Genomic DNA, 13218 nt, shown 5'->3' with positions numbered 1-13218 from the left:
ATTATTTCCCTCCTTAGGCTGCTTTGGCAGATCTCCTTAGCTGCCATTTTACCTGGAAGTCCAATAAAGGAAAACTTCCTATTACAAAAGCCATCTCTATGATTATATGAACTCAAGGCCAAAGCTACAGAGAATACTTCAGGAAATATTCCATGCAGAAGAGCTGAACAACCAAAGTCCAGAGTCTACAGGAGGATGAATACAATAACTGCAACAGGCATGAACACTCTCAAATCACCAAACCTAATAAAGCCTTCAGTATGGCAGGGGCTGAATCAAACCTCACTGTCACAACTTAAATATCAATGCACTTACCTCACCCATAAAAAGACACAGTGCTAATCTTAAAGTGGACCTTTCCATCTGCTGCTTTCAAGAAACCTACCTCACCATTAAAGATAGATACCTCCTCAAGGTGAAAGGATGGAAAATGATATTCCAACCAAATGGAAATAAGAAATAATAAAGTATGACTATATTATTATCTGACAGAATTCAAATCAAAAGTAATTAAAACAGACAAAGAAAACTACATTTTACTCAGTAAGGGAATGATCCAATAAGAGGACATCACAATCATAAATCTATGCATCAAATAAGTGTGTACCACATTTTATACATTTTATAAACCAAAGCCTATCTGACAATAAACCAGAAATAAATCCAAATACCATCATAGTAGGGTTTTTAACACCCCGCTATCATCATTAGACTGATCATACAAGCAGAAAGTTAACAGGGAAATGATGGATCTAAACACCACCAGAGATCAACTAGCTCTAACAAACACCTACAAAACATTCTACTCCAATTGTACAGAATATATGTTCTCCTCAGGAGCCCACAGAGCTTTCTCCAAAATAGACCATATGTTAGGGCATAAATAATATCTCCATAAATTCAAGAAAATGTACATAACCTTCTGCATCATATGGGATCATGGTGCTTTCAATCCAGAAATTAACAATGAGAGAACTGACAGAAAGTGTTTCAGCTCCCGGAGACTGAGCAACACACTGTAAAACAATAAATAGATCATGGCAGAAGTAAAAAAGAAAACTGTAAAATTTCTTGAATTGAATCATAGCAAAAACACAGCATTCCAAAACTTAAGGTACACAATGAAGACAGTCCTAGGGGATAATTTTATAACACTAAATGCCTCCGTAACAAAGACAGGGAACTCTCAAATTAATAACCTAACTATCTACTTAAAAATTTGAGACTTTGGAAAAACAAGAACAATCCAAACATAAGAGTTTCATCTGGAAAGAAATAATTAAGATCAGAGCAGAAACTAATGAATTAGAAACTAAGAAAACAATTAAGAGAACTGACAAAATGAATAGTTGGCTCTTTGAAAAAAAAAATAAACAAGATTGATAAACCTCTGGCCAATGTGATCAAATAAAATAATTCTAAGATTAACAAAATTAGAAATGAAAAGGGTGAGATCATGACAGACATCAACGAACTTAGAAGAATCATCATGACATATTTCTAATAGCTCTACTCCACAAAATTGAACAACCTGGAAGAAATGGTCCGATTGAACCATATTTCAGGTTGACAAACTGACATGATTTTCCCTATGACACATTTCTTTCTTGTTCTTTTAGTCCCATGCAGTGAGGCCCACAGCTGGGTTGTTACAACTTAGAACATTCTAGTAACAGGTAGCAGTGATGAAGATGAGGCTGGAAGAGAGCTTGTTGGCATTTCTGGAGCTGAGATATGACTTTCTTTTAGGTGACAGTTGCTGGCTTGATGGCTGCCAGAACCTGCAGAATTATTTATACTGTTTGACTGGTGCTAAGTTGTGTCCTTACTCTTTCTGCATTTTCTTAGGGGTTCAACCAGTTTTGTATCCCATATCATTGTAACTATCACAGATTTTTTTTTCCTTAAATTAAAAGATAACTCAATGAAATATTTCTGGTAAAACTGATATGCTTTGTGACTAGTTTCAGATTAAACATCTGTATAGATGGTGCATTTTCAGCCTATATAATTTACTCAACTGATCAGGATTATTTGCAGGAAATGTGATAGACTGGAATGATGAATAATACAACTTGGAGTGAGGGCAATTCAGTGATCCGTATGCTAACCAGCTGTCTGACTTGGGCAAATAGCTAAAATTAAAACATATAGCATTGAGCACAGTGCATGGTAGACTGTCAATGAATATTCAACATCAGGTAGAGTGGATTCACTTCTCTGATCCCAGACTTTCTTTTCATTTCTGCAGCATATCTGGCATGGATGGGAATGTGGAAGCTGTAATCAACCCACTTCACCAGAAAATAGACCAGCTTGCTCTCAGATATTTCAACAGATGTTGTAGATGGACAACTCCCAAGCTTAATTCAGTATCTGTGTTTCCATTCATAAGAATGATGTGTCTTTCTCATGGCATCATCTTTGTCTGAGGAGGAAGGATAGGACAGGTGTTAATGACTTCTTGAACAACAGAAGCAGCAAAATTCAAGTCTGCCATGTGTTGGGTTATGCTCAGTACCATGTTGCCAGAACAGGTTGTAACAATCTCCTTGCATAGTAACTGTGGTGATTTCAATGTGAAATTTCCCCGATAGCTTCATGTGTTTGTGATTAAGGCTTGTAATTAATCCCCAGCTGGTGTATCCTTTGGAAGGTGGAGGCTTACTAGAGGGTATATGTCACTGGGGGCAGGTTTGTAGCTTATTATCCCAGCCTCACTGGGTGTTCAGAGAGTCACTCTTGCTGCTTCCTCCTTACATGAGAAGATATGATGCTCTGGCTCTCTACTCATACCATGCTTTCACCACAGTTATTAAATTTCCCCTTGAAACTGAAGCTAGAAATAAACCCATTTCTTTCATAATCACCTGCTTGTCAGGTGTTTTGTCACAGAAACCAGAATATAACTGTAGCATAATTTAAAGGGCTATAACATTTCATAAGAGAAAGTGTCCAAAAACAATACTTCAGACATACAGGCTATGGACATCTGAAATGGGTTTGCTATTGTATACTGACCCATCTTTGTTGCTAAGCTACATTCTTTGCCATTTTTTTCACTGCTCTCTAATCTTTGAGCATTGAATGGACCAGGGAAGGAAGGACATTTTCTGGGTCTCAAGAAGCATCAGCAGGTTGTTGTGCCATGACCCATTTATGTCATGACCAGCATGTTTCATGGAGAGAAAAGGCCTGGAGCCTAGCCAGAGTGGGGGGAGGAGGAGACATCTTGGGAATGCGATATTGCCAAAGCCAAGGGCAGGATCTGCTTTTTTATTGAGGAGAGAACTCTATAAAGACCATTGTAACTTTTCCCACATAATACATAAGATGTCTACATGATGTGGATATCTGAGATTTCTTGTAGAGGAGTAAAGACCTGATTTTATAACTTAATTTTAAGTTTAAAATGCAAAAGCTCTAGCAAGAGAAAATATATGGAGCTTAAAACCTTGGACTTCAGGGCAGTTTATGCTGATTGCATTTCTGAGGCTGGTTGAAGGTTGGTATTCCTATGCCTCTAGACATGTGGACATATGGGTACATGAACATATAGATACCTGGATATGCATGAACACATGAGTGCATGAAAGCATAAGACATGTGGACATATGGGTACATGAACATATAGATACCTGAACACATGAACACATGGGCATAATGTGTGTGCATGTTTATATATAATATGTGTTATCATTTTGTCACCATGGACAGTAGATGCACGTGTGCGCACACACTCACATGGCTACCTTTATAGAGACCAGGATAGATCAGGGGACAAGTGCAGATAGAAAGGCTATCAGAAGATGGAAACAAATCTTAGAGGAAGGAAAAGGGAGGAGAGAGCCTGTAACCTTCAATACACATTGGAGCAGCTAGAGGGAGGGATTCTGGGAGGCCACATCTTCAGACACCTACAGGTTTAAGCTATTCTGAAAGTATTTGTGTAGAATTTAAAATAAAAATGTAGCTGCTTAGTCTTTAATAAAAGACAGACAAGATGCAGGACTGTGGGTCGATTTTGAACAAGGTATCTTTTCTAAATGCATCACACAGAGGTAAGAATATATTTGAAAGGGCTTCCAATGCACACAAAGGCTTTGCACTTTGACCTTGACAAATGCCAGGATATGCAAATATGTACAGAGAGAAACCAACACTCCTAAACCTATAAATTAGGTAAAAGCAAAGTGAGGGGAAAAATGAGCCACATTTTAGTATTCTGTGACAAATCTCTTAGACTGATAAAAGGAAACCACCCAGCGCCTTCCTTAGCATACTGAGATTTACTATGCATGCATACAATGCAAAAGCCTTTTTCCCTAAACCTTCCTCAGAACCTGTTTATCCACAGGCTTGCTCCAAAAGATAAAGTGTTTGAGGGGAAGCATCATTCTTGGGTCTTAGCTATGTGGTGTAATTCCTTCTCACTTTGGACAGCAGAGGCCATAGTTGATGCCTTTGAAGTTAGGCTTAATATAAAGAAAGACTTGTACTTTTAACAATACCATGTTTCTGGATGGAAAAGCAGTATATATATCTGAACACAAAAACATGCAAGACAGGAAAGTGTGGGATATTATTAACCAGAGGAAAAATGATGACTTTTTTTTCTTTTATTTGTTCATTCTTAATAACTTATGTGCTTTCAGCTAAAATAAACACTCTTTGGTATTCATAACCATGTCACTTCATGTTAACATTTTTGTGTTGTTCATCAGCTTTGTGTGAGCTGGGTTCTTTAAAGAGGCCAGCACTTCTTACAAGAGGTATCCAAGAGTCCTGAATAACAAAGATTATCTTCTCAAGCCGAGGATGAAAGTAAGTAAACAGGAGAGGTGCTTCTCTCCTGGTGCTGATCTGAGCTGACTATAAGCTAGGTTATAAGTTTTAGGGGAGATTTTTATCAAGTTATGTATTCATAAATGTACAAAAGCTGACTCTGAAAAAAATAAAGGAAAAAGAAAACTTTGATCACTGTGCTAGATTGTATTCTTGGTGTACATGTACTCAGCAAGTCTGAATTCAACCTATCACTGCTTTGATAATTGCTAGAGAATCCCTATATTTTATCCACTGGCAGTTATAAGAAGTGACTTTGAGACATAACTGTTTTTATCTCCTTTAATTAGCTTTTCTTCTCAAAAGTCTGCTGATCAAAATTGGAATAATCATCAATAAGCAGAACCCGCTATCACTATCAGCACTATGACAAAAATACAATAAGAAGTCCAGACTGTATACTGAGCCTTGAAAAGCAGTGCCATGAGGACTTGGAGGCCACTTTGCTAAAAGCACTGACTGTCCTTCAGCTGAGTCTGTAATGAGGTGCTCGGAGTCCAGAAAAGTCCTTGAATTCCAAACCCTAGGTTTTTTTCTATTTTTAATCAAATAATTGAATAAAGAAGAAGATTCTCCTCTCAGTCTATGGATGCCCAAGGGGCAAACTCAAAGCAAGATCAAATTTGCCATATCTACCTTCATTATGTCCATCTGATTCCTACTCAGCTGTGCATATAGGCAAGTCAATTGTTTAAGTGTTCACCTGAAACTCAAGAAATCATAGTAATAGTAACCAAGGTGTCTCCTAGAACTTTAGTGACATCATAATCAACTGATTGTCAACTGGAAGCTTTTCCAACACCCTATGGCAGATCCCAACACATTGGATGGAAGTTTCTGGTCATCACTCTAATGTAGCCAAGGACAGTGAGCCTTAAAAGAAGATTGCACCATAATGAAACACCTTCCCATAAGTGGCAGCAATGACCTCCTGAAGCAATGAGGCCCATAATGGATTACTTCTTTAAAATATTTTATTTTTATTTATTTATTTATTTGACAGAGAGAGAGAGAGAAAGAGAGAGAGAGACAGAGAGAGAGAGAGAGAGAGAGAGAGAGAGAGAGAGAGATAATGGGCATGCCAGGGCCTCCAGCCACTGCAAGTGAACTCCAGACATATGCACCCCATTGTGCATCTGGCTAATGTGGATCCTGGGGAATTGAACCTGGGTCCTTTGGCTTTGCAGGCAAAGGCCTCAACTGTTTAGCCATCCTTCCATCCCTGGATTGCTTCTTAAGTGATAACTTATCCACAGTCGTCTAGCAAAACCACACTCCAGATACTTAGCCACCAGAGCACAGTTGAGCCACGACCTCTTAATTGTGTGAATGTCATATGTGTAAGCTCCTCTTAGTTCCCAAAGAGGGCTGAGAACAGTGGTTCTCTTGTCCTCCATAGATATGTATACTGAGTAAATTCTGCTCTTTTTTTGTTGTTGTTTCGTTTTGTTTTTCGAGGTAGGGTCTCATTCTGGTCCAGGCTGACCTGGAATTAACTCTGTAGTCTCAGGGTGGCCTTGAACTCACGGCGATCCTCCTACCTCTGCCTCCTGAGTGCTGGGATTAAAGGCTTGCGCCACCACACCTGGCTCAAATTCTGTTTCTTAATCATGGCTTTTTCTTGTTTGTTTTTTGGGGAAAATGGCCAGAGCTGACATGCATTTTGCCATTGGTAAGTAAATAAATGAGACGCATACATCCATCTTTATAGGAGTATATATATCTATATCTATATATATACATATGTATATGCACACACACATATGTGCATATATATATATGCTTATGGAGGCCATACACACACACACACACACACACACACACACACACACACATATATATATATATATATATGTTCATATTCTTATCTTTTCCACTTTTCCCTCAAAGTTCCCTTGCTCTTTCCATCCCTTCATCTTTGTCTTCCCTTTCCCTTCCTCTTTCTCTCCTTTGCTCATTACCTTCTCCTTTTTTTCTTTTTATTATAAACTTTGGAAATGAAAGTTTGGAAAATGAGAATTGGACTCCAAATTTCCTTTTCTGCACTTGTCTGTAAATGCAAAAATAATTGAAACAATCTTTAAGTCAAAATATCTGCATGTAAAATTAACAGCATGTTAGAGATTCATGCCCCAGAAATCTTGCCTTCTGTGGGAACTTGACAACACTTAGTGGAATTACAACCAGTGACCATCTGTAAGAATTAGCCTGTATCCAGCCAGGTAACTCTGTATGGGAGCCTTTTTCACTCACAGCTTCATATACCATTTGCTTTGCATCATTAACAAATTATTTTTCTAAAGGAAGAGGGCTAAATGTGGCCAGTGGGCTGTATGATTCTCGCCAGCTTTGTGAACGTCAGTCTCTGGCACACAGCTGCTCCCAACCAGGTACCAACACTCATACTGCTTTCGTTTGACTTCCACAGAGCTCAGTGGCCTGAGAAGCCATGTGGCCCACAGACCCCAAAATATTTCTGTGGGCCAAAGTTTATTATCCAGTCTTCTGTTAAAATGTAAATCCTGGCACATCACTTTGGTTAGCTGTGGAAGGTAGATATTGCAGGGAATGCAAGTAGATGCTCTCAGGGAGGGCGAGGCATAATAGGCTTCTTACTTTAATGATTTAATTTTTCCCTGTGTGCACTGAGATGTGATTGTTCTGACATTTATTAGTTGTTTCTCACTATTCCTTGGTACTTATTGTTATTCAAGCGATTCAGTGGAATGAGCCCTGGCAAAATCAATTGTTCTCTTATGGAGGCCATAAGACACTGTAAAAAGATTGGAGGTCCTTTTGAATTGCAGCTATACCACTTGGAAATGATGAGACCATGCAAATTACTTACATCCTCTCAGGGCTTGTTTCATTATAGTTTTGTTGTTGTTGATTCAATATCATTGTAGAAATTGTTCTGAGTATGAACTCTAATAACATAAGATAAGAAAAAAAAATAATTTCATGAGGAATGAGAACCTATTTAATGGAACTGAGAAGAAAGAATCTTCAAACATTAGATATCAAAATTAACTAACTGGAATGCTTACAGAAGAAAATATTGGCACTAAAATTTTAAATGGATCTTAATTAAAATGCTATGAAAATGTTCAAAAATGGGTGGATTTCAGATATATTTACATACATGTATCAAAGGACATTTAATGAATCCCAAAGTGGCTGAAAGATAAATATTATATGTTAATCATTTGCAAAAAGTTTAACAATAAGCAAAACATACTTTATAGATGTGTATATATGTACATATATATGTATATGTAATGAATCATTGTATATATTAAATACATAATCACAATATGAAGCATGTCTGGGGAAGATAAACACCAGCTCTAGCCTGAAAGGGTTAGAACAGAATAAGAATGGTACACAGGAGAAATCAATTTATGATACTTTATTGTTTAAATACTCAAGACCTGAATCAATGAGAAAACTCTGCATTTAAGTAAGCTGGGAGGATGTGGTGACACGCACTGTAATCCAGCATGCTGAGCACAGAAAGAGGATCTCCCATTTGAGACTAGCTTAGGAGACACAGGGAGACTCACACAAGCTGACTCATGTGTGTGTATCTGTGATGTTTCATTTTTATTTTTATACATTGTGAAACAAGAGGACTTCATATTTATCACGAGAAAGAAAGCAGTCCTGAGTAATTATAGACAAACTCTCCCAATAAAAGGCTTTATTTTTCCTCAGGCAGTCATTAAGTGATTATCTTTTACTAAGGAATTGATATGGTCATATTTGAGTATTGGAAAATTCACATAGGCCATGCTTCAAATGGATTAAAGATTAGACAAGAGGGTGCTGCCATTAACTAGTCATGTAAAGATGGTGGCTTGCAATAGGCCTTTCAGGACTTAATTAAGCAGGTATTGTCAGCCAATGAGGTGAACAGGAAATGTGAAGGCAGGGAAGAATATGAATTCAAATATAAAACACAGTTTGTAGCTTGTGCAGCCAGAGGATGATGGGGCCATTCCTGAGAGTAATACTTGGCATTGGGGAAGAGAAAGAAGGGTAATATTTTGAATACCCAAAAGTCAACATTGTCACATGGAGTCAACCAGATATGTGAGCCTACAACTTTTGTAGAGATGCAGGAGATGGCACAAAGACACAGGGTCGCACTAACTGTCCTCTAAAGCCACCAAATTGATGAGGCCCACAACAAAGGGCCTATAGAGTGAGGAACTCTGCAAAGTTTCAATATCCTAAGTACAGGCAAAAAAAAAAAAAAAAAAAAAAAGGCCTGTAGTGATTCTGGAGGAATGATATAAGTTAAAAGAAAACCAAAGAATGTAGGTGTATTGCTGGGACATGGTAGAGAGATGAATCATTCCTTATCTGAGTAATAATAAGATGATGAAATAGAAGGAGAATACAGACTACAACACCTTAGAAAAATACTGGAATTCAGAAAATGGAGAGAAGGCAGTCAAAGAAAGATATGAGGAAAATAACATTTTGTCAAAACCCAGAAATTGACAATGATGGCAAAATATAGTTAAAGAGAAGTAACAGAGTACAAGAAGAGTAAAGTTGTGGCTAGGATAGAGTTTTAAAAAATTATACATTTAAAAATAAGGCACATGACTTATGAATCCATTATTATTAAAATGTATTCAGGAAATAAAGAACTACAGAGGATAAAACATGAGTAGGTCTTCCTGTCTTGCCATCATCATTTTCCTTCCCAAAGGGACACTCTTTGTTTGCTATATTTGAAATCACATGATTTGGTTTTTGAAACATATTTCACTATTCTGACAAAAAATGAATTAAGAAATCTCAATTGACTTTTCATATTACTAATATGTCTTTATAAACTTCTAAAGTTCCATATCAGTACATTTATATGAACCTGATTTGTTTAAATTATTGGCTAATGCTCTCTCATATTCAGTATCTAATAATTGAGCTGTCCCTTTTTATTGGTCTACTGCAATTATTTGAGAGCTGAATTTTAAATTAATCATTTTATAGGTGCACAATGACTAGGCCTTACCTCCAGAAGCAGGAATGATGAAAGAGAAACTTCTATTTGAGATGCATTCATTACAGAAGCCTACAGGGACTGGTAGTGGTAGGGAAAGGTAAAAACAGTGCATGAACAGGGCAGAGTTGAAGATGGTGGGGATTTCAAGGAAGCTGAATGCTTCAGACGTTCTCCATCACAAGCAGTGAAAGGAGGGCATGCCAGGCAGTGCACGGTAGAGCAAAGAGGCAACGTGTGTGTCGAGGACTGCTGGTAATGTGAGGAATTAGTTTATGTGGCTTCCAGATTGTTCTACTACAAATCCTTCCACTGCCCACAAAGGCTGTGAGGATGAAGGAGTTGGGCTCTTTTAGGGGTTACTTTGTCACAGCCAAGACACTAGCAACAGAAACCAGTCCCTGCAACTCTAAGCTGGCAACAGCTTGTCTTTCCTGTGAGTGGCAATGATGTGAAGAGTATGGTCCTCACCCTAGGTGGCACCTGCAGGAGTGGTTTGTCCATTCTAGGTCCAATTTCTTCATTTTTAAAATAAGCAATTACACTAAATTACACTAAGGTCAGAATCTACAATTGCAAGTATTATAGCACTACTTCATGAATTGCTTTCTATCTTTTGTGAAGATTGTATTGTAAGTATGACTAGAATTAGCAAGATGTCCTTAGTGTGAGCAGTACTGATTTTCTTAGAATTTATTTTGTTAGGATTTGAACAGACGATGTGGATCTCATATGGAGGTGTGGCATTTATTTACATGCTTTTGTTTCTTTGCCATTTGTGTCCCATGCTATGTGCACAGCTCTTCTTGGAGTCCTATCTATTTCTATGCCATTCCATTCTTCAATCACAAAATCATTAATTTGCCTGTGCAATGCTCCCTCTTGAGACTTTCTGTTTTTGAGTCAATAGAGCTGAAGGTGACTGTGCATTGTACAGATACTGCTGAGAAGGGGCTCACAGCATGAAGTGGAAAGTTCTCAACTGCCTACCATTCCTAGAGCATGAAGTGGAGACTGCACCCTTTACAGATACTTTGCTATGATTGTTTATCTGGATCACATAAGTATTTAAGAAGAGAAACCCCACATTAGGAGGAAATTATTACCATATGTGTACTGAGATAACAGAGCTATGTTCAGGTTATCTCAAATTGTATAAAGATAGTTATTTAGCCCTGACTCAGTGCCAGGCCCTGTGGCATGCTGTTGTGAGGACAGGCAGAAATATGATGCGTGTATTTTTTCCTCAAAGAATTGACATTCATGGGGAGATTAAAAGGAAACAAGTCAATGAATAAATATAAAAAGTAAATAGCATTACTTACTAATGACACAAGGTGTTACAAAACAGAACTTAATATACAAATGAATTATGTACACAGCAGTTGGCACAGGCTTTGAAAATAAGTGAGAAATGTCAGGCAATAATAAATTAGGAAATCACCAAACGTCTTATTTTCAGATCTTAGTGTCCTAAAATCTATGTTAAAAGTATGTGAGGAATTTGACTCTTTGGATGGGAATCAAGTGCCATTTAGGGTGGCTACTTGAGAATGGTCTGAGGAAGGCCATAACAAATGTGTGCTGGTTGGTAGTTGAGGGTACATGATGGAAGCATGAGGAGTTAGATCCCAAAGACGGGGTTAGAGCAGCTGATCTGGCAGAGTTTGGAAAACTCCAGGCAAAGTTTCTTCAGAACAGGGGAAAATGTTAGAACTCTCACACTATAACACTCTGAGTTAGTGACAAGAGGGTCGAAAAGAAAGGGGCCTGAGAGAGTAACGTGAAGGCAGCCAAGTCCATGTGAGTGTTTTCAACAGAGACTTGACAAGGGAGGACGTGAGAGGAATACCAGGAAGAAAATGGTCAGCCCACTCACACAATGTGGCCTCTCCCTCTTCCCCAGGAACCTTTGCCTCAGGCATGGACACCAGGTGATTGCCCCAGTGGCCACTCTTCTCCACATACCTAGCTCTGTTATGACCTTCATGGTCTCCAGGAACTGCTTCCCAAACTCACATGAAGCCATCTTATCTCTTTGTAAAGCTGTTGACCAATATCAAATCTCCTGCTTATCCTTCATCTGCCCTCACTTGCTCTACAAATGAGACTGCATTGGGAGAAAGTGTGAGTGCTACATGCAAAGTCCGTGGCACCTCATTGTAGTTTCTAGCTCCCAGGACAGTGGCAAGGAATGTAGCAGGTGCTCAATCTGGGCCTGGCTATGAGAGATGACAGTGAGTGGTGGCACAAGTTTTTGTCATCCTCATATTTAAGATATGATATAGTTTTTGCTTAAAGGATTTTAAATTAAAGTTGTGGTGACAAACACTAGCAGAAAATTCTACCCCAAGGAAATTAAATCTTGCACCAAAGAAATGAAAATCTTTGTTTGCATAACCTAAACACCCATAGGACTGTTGGAGAACACTTTCAAATCCATTCAAAGAATGCTTCCTGCATATTCTAACACATCAGCAATATCTCCAAGATCCCCTTCCTTCTGATGCCAATATGGTTATAATTTTAAGTTACTGAACTCATAATCCAAGCCAATATTCTTCTCATGAAATTCTCAGCTAGGGTGCTCATAAACTTATTTCACTAAAATTTCTAATATTTAAAATATTTATAGATATTACCATAGGGACCAATATTCTTAGCTTGTTTCATAAACTACAGAATATGTCTCATAACTTTATATACTTTATTTTTATTATATTTATAAAAGAAGCATTATGAAAAAGAAATATGCATTGAGACACGTACTACGGCCAACTCTAATGCCCTTACATAATCATACCTACTAAGTAAGAAAGAAGTACCAACTGAGGTGCATGCTAACCCTTCCTTTATGATGAATGAGTGCCCTAATTAGGGTAAAAATTGACATTTATATCCTTCGAGCTCTATGAAAATAAGATTTTGAATTGAAGAAACCTGGAAGATTCCATATACTTATTATTTTAGTCTGGAAAACATGACTGGCAGAGTCTTCTTTGTGGTACTAAAGACCACCTGTGAGAAATTGCAGGGCACAAGTTGTCTCTGCAGCAGATGGAAAGGATTCCTCACATGAGGGTGTCAGGTGTAAGGTTTAGGTTCAGGAGTGATCAAGACCACAGAGAACACTTTGAGGCAAAGATGAAAGCTTTCATTTAGGAAAAGCACAAGCTGCCAAGACTGACTCTCAACAGCAGAGCACAGCCAACCTGAGATTCCAGATAGTGCACTTTATAGGGCTCTTCAGTTGGGGGAAGGTTGAGGAAAGGAAAAAAAAAAAGTCTCCTTTGTTCTTTGCATTAGCCATTTCAAAGAGCTATGGTGTGAGACCAGAACAGTGAGCAGGTAACCTGGGG

This window comes from Jaculus jaculus, chromosome 15 (assembly GCF_020740685.1).
Source record: "Jaculus jaculus isolate mJacJac1 chromosome 15, mJacJac1.mat.Y.cur, whole genome shotgun sequence".
Classification (NCBI taxonomy): Eukaryota; Metazoa; Chordata; class Mammalia; order Rodentia; family Dipodidae; genus Jaculus; species Jaculus jaculus.
The sequence above is the reverse complement of the archived record's forward strand: the minus strand, read 5'-3'. Positions refer to the sequence as shown.